Below are 7350 nucleotides of genomic sequence, written 5' to 3' on the forward strand. Positions count from 1 at the left end.
GGTGCCTGCTTCTGAAAGGCACCTGGCACCTCGCTGGCTGCGCTGCAGCTCACGCGGGGTCATTAGAGCCCCTTCCTGACTTATTCATAAGACCCCATGAGGATCTTGGTCTAATCAGGGTTTTCCCAAGGACAGGGAATAGTAATGTAATCTGTTATTGTAACAACAACATCTTGATCTGCTTTTATTTACTAATGTTTTGCCAGCCATTAAATATTTTTCTGCTGAATTCAGACAGAGATCACACTGAGAAATCATGTTTTTGGAAATGTGGTGTAAAGCTCACAGCGGCTCAACAATAGTTGCTGCTGGGATAAACTCCCAGCCTGCAGGAGACAATTGATGTGTAACCTACACCCTCCTGACCAATCGGATCTCAAATCGCCTAGGCCTTGTCAGTCTGTGGAGTTCTGTCATGGGGGAAGAGTGGTGGGAATCCTCCTGGAGAAGTCTGTGACAGTCTTTGATGGGTTCTCTAAGTCCTCAAGAGTGCTGACAGTGCATCAGTTTTCATCCACAGATATACAGGAGAGATGGAAACACAGCTGGTTTACAGTTACTTGTGTGACATACATCATCTTAATTAAGTGATGCCACTTTCTTGTGACCCTTGCACACAGCCTGGCCTCTGAAGGCTGCCCGAGTTTTCTGCGATTCCTACCAGCCCAGCAATCTGCTATTGCAAACCACCTTTTATGTGCTGTGTTGCAGGAAACCCTTCACCTGGAGGAGGTTTGTGTCTAACACCAGGTGCTACTTTAGGTTGCACTTGTGGGAAGTGTTAGAGGTCATTGCTGGCTTCACTGGCAGATGCTATTCTGGTAAAGAAAGAGAAATGTTTAATTTATGTTTACTATTTGGGGGAAAAAAATTGTAAGTATACCCTTTTATCCCAAAATAAAAATGAGTTAATGACTGGAGTGTTTAGCCCATTGGGGTTGTCATTGTTTTCAATTACATGCCATTCTGATGGGAGAGCACAGATTCTTAGGCTGAATGGAGATTTGTGCTCCAGCTATTTGTGCCTTTTAAAACATTTTCTTTACTACTTTAAGAGAAAACTGTAAAATGACAATAATGACATATTATTACAAGTAAATTACACTGTAAAATAGCATTAATATTGCAGTTGAAACCTAGAATTTGAAATAAGATGGAAATATTCATTTGCACACAGCTTTTGTTCTTATCAAAAGCAATTTGGATTAGGAATGGGATTTACTTAGCGCCTGCACTCACAGGCGAGCTAATGCTCAGTCACCTGGACTGAGCAGGCTGTCAGGCTCATCTGTCACGCCGCCACAGGAGCCCCAGGCACAGCCCAGCACTCCCACAAAGCACCATGAGATCCCGGGGGAATGGAGGTGCTGAAATGCAGCCCAGAAAGGCTTTGTGCACAGCCATGTGCCCAGCCGGGCTGGGCAGCCAGGGCTCCCCTGGGAGAGGGTCAGCCTCTGGTTTGTTTCCACAGCAGAGGAGGTTCTGTACCACAGAACATCAAACCCGCTCTTCCCCCACCTAATGGAGAAAGAATAATAGGAATTAGAAATTAATGAACCCAAAGTGGGTGCAGGGTAGTAATTGGGGACCTTGTGCTTAGAGAGAACGCTGAGCAATTTGACACTCCATTTCAGGAAAATTGTCCCTTGAATTCAACAGCCCTGGTCTTTAGAGGTCAAGGGATTTTGGCTGTATTTTTCCTCTCCTCCATTCACAAATAGGAAACCATCAGACCCTGGAAGGGCCACTTCCATACAGAGCAATTTTGCACTGGTGAGGACTGCAGGAGACCCCTTTTGTAAGGGTATATAGAAGGGATGGGGTATCAAACTGTATTTAATTGCTCTTTTATGGGCTGTGTTGGCATTAAAATTGATTGGCCTTTCAAGTAGGACATGCTATTGTACATTTAATTTGGACCACCAGCAAGGCCCCACAAACACCCCATGGCAGTGGGTCTTCCCCTCTCCCAATGCTTCATCCCCAAACAGAATGGACCTCCCCTTCCTCACACCTCGGGCTATGGCTGGCTTTCCAGGAGATCAGCCCACTGTTTGATGGTGACAGGATGAACAGGAGAACCCTAGGAATCCAATCACTTATTTTGTTACAGCTTTCATTAATTTGTATTTGCATCAGCACAAAAAAGAGAGTAATAAATCTAGGACTGATCTGTCAGGCAGCTTCTGCTTGATGTTACCCTTTCAGCCCTTGTTTTCTCTGCCCATCTAAATAACACCAGGCAGGCACAAAATTTCCACAGGGGGAAATAGGTGGAGAGCCTTCTATATTTCTATAATCCTTTGCAGCAGTGATAGATAAATCTCTGTGTCTTTGCAGTAATTTTGCTGTGGAACAGAGGAAATGAACTGGCAGGTGCTGAATCCTGTTGAGTGCTGCTCATGACCCCACACAGGTGATGTCTCTTGGAAACACAAGATAGCAAAGAAGGCTAGAAAGCGCTTCTGGGATGCTGCTGCCATCCTGGCTGTGTAAGGTAAGCCCCAGGCAACCTTTCCCTCTCCACTGGATAAATGGGACTGCAGGGAGGTGCAAAGTGCAGGCTGCTCCTGGTCCTGTAAACAGCTAATTTACTCCTGGCCTGATGACACACAGGGCAAGCTGGGAATAAACCAGTGTATCCTTGTTGTAAACATTCTTATTCGGTAATTCCTGGAGTGTATGAAAGTACATTTGGAAAAGATGGAGAAGAAACTCGACCAGCAACCTCTTGTGGCTCTGTGCCAGCCCCCAAACCCGTCCTAGGGAGAGGAGCAGTGAGCACACCACAGTTGTGCTCCATCCCACCCCCCTCCAGTGAGAAGGGGTACTCCTGTGACAAATTAGGCATTGTTAACCTGTGACACTAGTTTTAGGATACAGGAGCACTTTGAAACTATGTCTGAGCCATTAAAAACTAATTAAAAATACAAAAAGTGAGGATGGTGATGGGAGTCAGAGGGTGCAATCCCAAGGCTGCCTACGGCTCTCAAGGCAGCTCTGCCAGAGCCAAGGCAGCTTCTGCTGTGGTGGCTCTGCCTCCCTCCCCTGCTTCTGTCATCAGCTTTTACCAGTGTCCTGTGTGCTCCTGATGGAGTGGTCCCAGTGACAGCAAATTGGCAAAGCCAAGTGGTGCTCAGCATTGCAGGGACTCTGCTGCTGTGCCACTGCTCCTGCAGGACTGGGAGTGTTTCTGATGGGAAAAGACTTACTCTGGCAAACTGCAGTTTTGAAACATTTTTCAGTTTTTCCATGAGGAATAACATGAGGTGTCGTATAAGATAGGCTTGAAAAATGTATTTTAATCTCCTAAGTAAGCTCCTGGAATGGTTTGGAAGGGCATTGGCATTGCAGCAGGTCTGAGATGGGCTTGTTCACTGTGGAATCAGTGGTTGTATTTTCAAAGGCAATGGAGGTCTATTTGCAGAATTCATATTTTAATACCATGTCAGATTGCATCTTAGAAGTACTCATGGATTATTTCTAGCAATCAGTAAGAATATTATATGTTATTTGTATTTATATGTTATTTGTATACCACTAGATGTTTTTATGTGGGACAAAATATCTTTAAATGCTTTGGAAATAAGTCTTACATTATCCCTGACAGTCACAGTGGGCACCTTCAAATAAGAGACCTGCTTTCTTTTTGGGGCTCAAAGACCAGCCCAGGAGGCCAAAGGCATTTTAGTGCTTGAGCCTTGCTGGGGGCCTGGCAAGCATTGGGTTGGGTCCCTTAGGAGTCCTCACCCAAGTGGGGTGTAGGAAGGAGTGTCCTCTATCTGATGGTATTAAATAACCCAAACCCAAACCTCAACTAGTTAATCCATTTCTTGGAAAGTATCTCTAAGAAGACAGATTTCAAAAGCACTTTGACAAAGCTACTTCATTATAACAATGAGCAAATAAGAAAAAATAAGCAGGAGAGGTCCTGAGATAAGAGAGAGAAATTCTTTCTAAGTGTCCCATGTTAACAGAAGAGTTTTTATGCTTCATATCTGAAATAACCTAAATGGAAGACTGTATCTAGGGCCAGTTCTGTTTTGGTTTTCAGGCAAATGCAATTTTAATCATAATGATCCCACTCTATTCAGTAAAACTACTCTGAGCTTAGAATTACTGATGTGCCTATTTTTGCCTAAAGACAAATACATTTTTATAAGCAAATTAAGAGTAATCATGCCTTAAATCTTTGTTATCCCAGTTAGTTAAACTGGGGTCCAAGGAAACCTTTCTGGCCAGAATTAGAATAGACTTCTGTATCTTAATTATCTAATTGTTTTTATCAAATTTGTTATTTACCAGTGCTCCAGTGGTGAGTGGGTATGTGGGAAATGCAATGAAATATTAAAATGTTTGTGACATATTCTTGTATATTTAAATGTTGGAGGATTTTGTTTAGCAACTGAGCTTATGAGCCTGCAATACCAACATTTATGCTTTTGCTTCTTCATAAACCTATGGAAACTTTTCAGAAAAGTTTTAACTGCAGCATGTCAATGAACTATAAAGGAAAGGCTTATTTTGTGTGTACCCTCTTTACCTGAGGTCCATAGTTAGACTCTGCATTACAGCTTCTGGAGCTCATGTGCTCAGTTTGTGCTTTTGATCATGCCACTCTTTGCACAAAGCTGAGAGAATTTCTGCTTCATAAAGAGGAAAATACAGACACATTTTGATGTCTATAGAAATGCATGTTTGCTCTTGTTTTTGAGGCAGGGGAACTTAGGGTTTAACATCTCTACAGTTCTTCTTAGGTTTCTGTGCCATCAAAGTTTCCAAGAAGGACTTAAGGGGGAATAGAAATCATTTGGTTGTGGTGGTGATGGTGTCCCTGATACGTTTTCCTTTAAAGGTTGTACACTGATAAAAATAGTAAGTAACCCAGTCTACTCATAACCACTTCATCTTTAAGTTCATGCAAGTTTAGGGAGGTGTAAGTGACTAAAAGGATCAGTGGCTTAAGATTCACTGAGTGATACTGCAAATACAAGGACTGAAATACCAAAGGAGTAAAGGATATATAGACCTTTGCCCATTACATCAAGAAAATGAAAAAGTTAGGAAGGGGGAGGGGGGGGATTCCTGCGCTATATTTTTCAAGTCCTACTCCAAAAGGGGAACCAGCCCATTAGTATAGGTGCCAGGAAGCTGCTTTTGTGACATCTCACCAAACACACCTACTTTCACTGGACCATAGAAAGATCAATCCTGTCTGAAAACCACCCATTACCTAAGACATCTAATTTATATTAGAAGCTCACTAAAAGGCACTGTCTGGCCCCCAACCTTCACTGCCAGTGATAAAGAGGATGTTTTACACCATATGTGACACTTAATCAAAACCGATATTCTTTAACAAACCCTTAACCTCTAGCACACAGGAGTCATATGAGGCCAAGGGACAAGACACAGATCCAGCTCAGGGTGGCATATCCTTTGATTAAGATGATACAGATTTCCCATTTTTATCAGGGTTACAAATTCTGGATATATCCCTTTTTGATTTGTCAGCATTAAATTTCAGTAGAGGTTCAAGCCAAAGAGAGACCAAGACTAGTTCTGTCTTCAACTCTGTATTAGGAGATAATTTCTCTGAATCCTCTGCAGTAATGATCCTCTGATCTTCTCATCTTTCTGTAAGCAAGTTTTCCTGGGAACCTGGATTTAAACTATGGCACAAACCTTGCTTGTGTCTGGGTCCTTTCTTAAGGAGGAGTATCTAAATACTCTTATTCTGTGAGCCCTGAAATGGACCTTTTTTTCTTTCCTTAGGTCTTTTTCAAAGAGGAAAACCTTCAAGTGAGTTCTTTCACCCTCCCTTGGATTTCTGGGGCAGGAGGTTTTACTTATGGAGTATGCAGTACTTTAGATGAGGATTGCAAACTTCAGGGGGTTAGACAGTTTTCACTACCTGCAGTACATTGGAATCTCAGTTATAGTTGACTTTACTCCTGGGTGACTTCCCTTTCCCCCCAGTTTTTTAGGTAAGCCCTTATTGTAGCATTTGCATGTAGCTGGTTTGGGCATGGAGAAGTCTCTCAAACTCCTCATCACAGGGGTAAGTTTGGCTGGTTTCTCCTTTCGTAGTCAAAATTTTCAGCTGGAATTTTAGATTTTGTTAGGAACATGGTTCTGCAGAAACGATTTCTGGTCACTATTCCTTGAAAATAACGTGCTGCTTTATTATTAATGTGCAAAGGAGATTTTGGAAAGGGTTTTGCTTTTCAGTTGTATGTTTTCAAACACAGAACCAGCACATCTGTTCTGTGAGGCTCTGTGGCTGGCTGGAGGATATGGGCTCACTTCTGCCAAGTGCACAATATCCTTGCTCAGCACACAGAAATGTTTCTTATTTGGACTGTTTTCATTGTTATGGTTGTTACTAGTATATTTATAAGAAAAGCTCTCTCTGTGAGGAATTGTCTTTCTCCTACTTTTCCATAGGAGCAAGGAAGCCCCTCTACCCTCACAGAGAAGCCAAAGTAATCTACAAATTTCTCTAGTAAAAAAGGACAAGATCTTGCATGAGTTTGAGATTACAGAAAAAAGAGGCAAGCTGGAAGCAGTGGCTCTCAAATCTTTCAGACCTTCTTTTTCCTTTACACTCCATGAAGGAAAAGGAGAAATATATGTAGGCTACTCCCTTTAAGAGAGAACTTCAGTCTTAGAATGACCTGTAATCATGTTAACTCTATTCAAAGGCAGCTTCTGTTTCATAAATGCAAAGCTGACAAACAGAAATCTGGAGGACTGGTTCTAGTTTATGGCATATCACATATATCAAAGGTCAGCCTTTTATTCTCCCATACCTTGGTTTTAAAAGCTTCTTTTATATACAGAAGCACAATCAAGGAAGAAAGACTAGCAACTCAGCTGCCACTCCCAATTCCTTACCCATCTTGATTTCTTAATCAGAAAATTAATTGGGCCTTGGAATCTTAATTTTTCTTAAATCTCTTCAGATTTAATCACCGTGTTCTGCTGGAAGCAATCTTTCACTTAAGATTTCATAGCAATGTAGCTAGAGAAACCATGTCATTTCCTGAATCAAATACATCAAAGTTATGTATGTTGGAGTTTTTTAACTTTGTCCCATGCTTCAGTTTTGGTCTCTTTGCTCTAAGGAGAGAGTGTGTTTTATTTCTTGTTTCTACTGGGGGGTGAATCTGCTCTACTGCAATGCAGTCTAAAATTAATAAACTCCCAGGGAAAGAGGAGCAGAGGCCTCCTCCTGTGCAGTGTGCTGGTATGGGAGCTGACAGCAGTGGCAGGGATGGTTTTTCTGACCAATGCCTTCTCTGTTGCACGTGGTATGGAAGCACAGCCTCTTGGTATCATTATTTAATT

The sequence above is a fragment of the Zosterops lateralis genome, assembly GCF_965231275.1.
Source record: "Zosterops lateralis genome assembly, chromosome: 7".
Lineage (NCBI taxonomy): Eukaryota > Metazoa > Chordata > Aves > Passeriformes > Zosteropidae > Zosterops > Zosterops lateralis.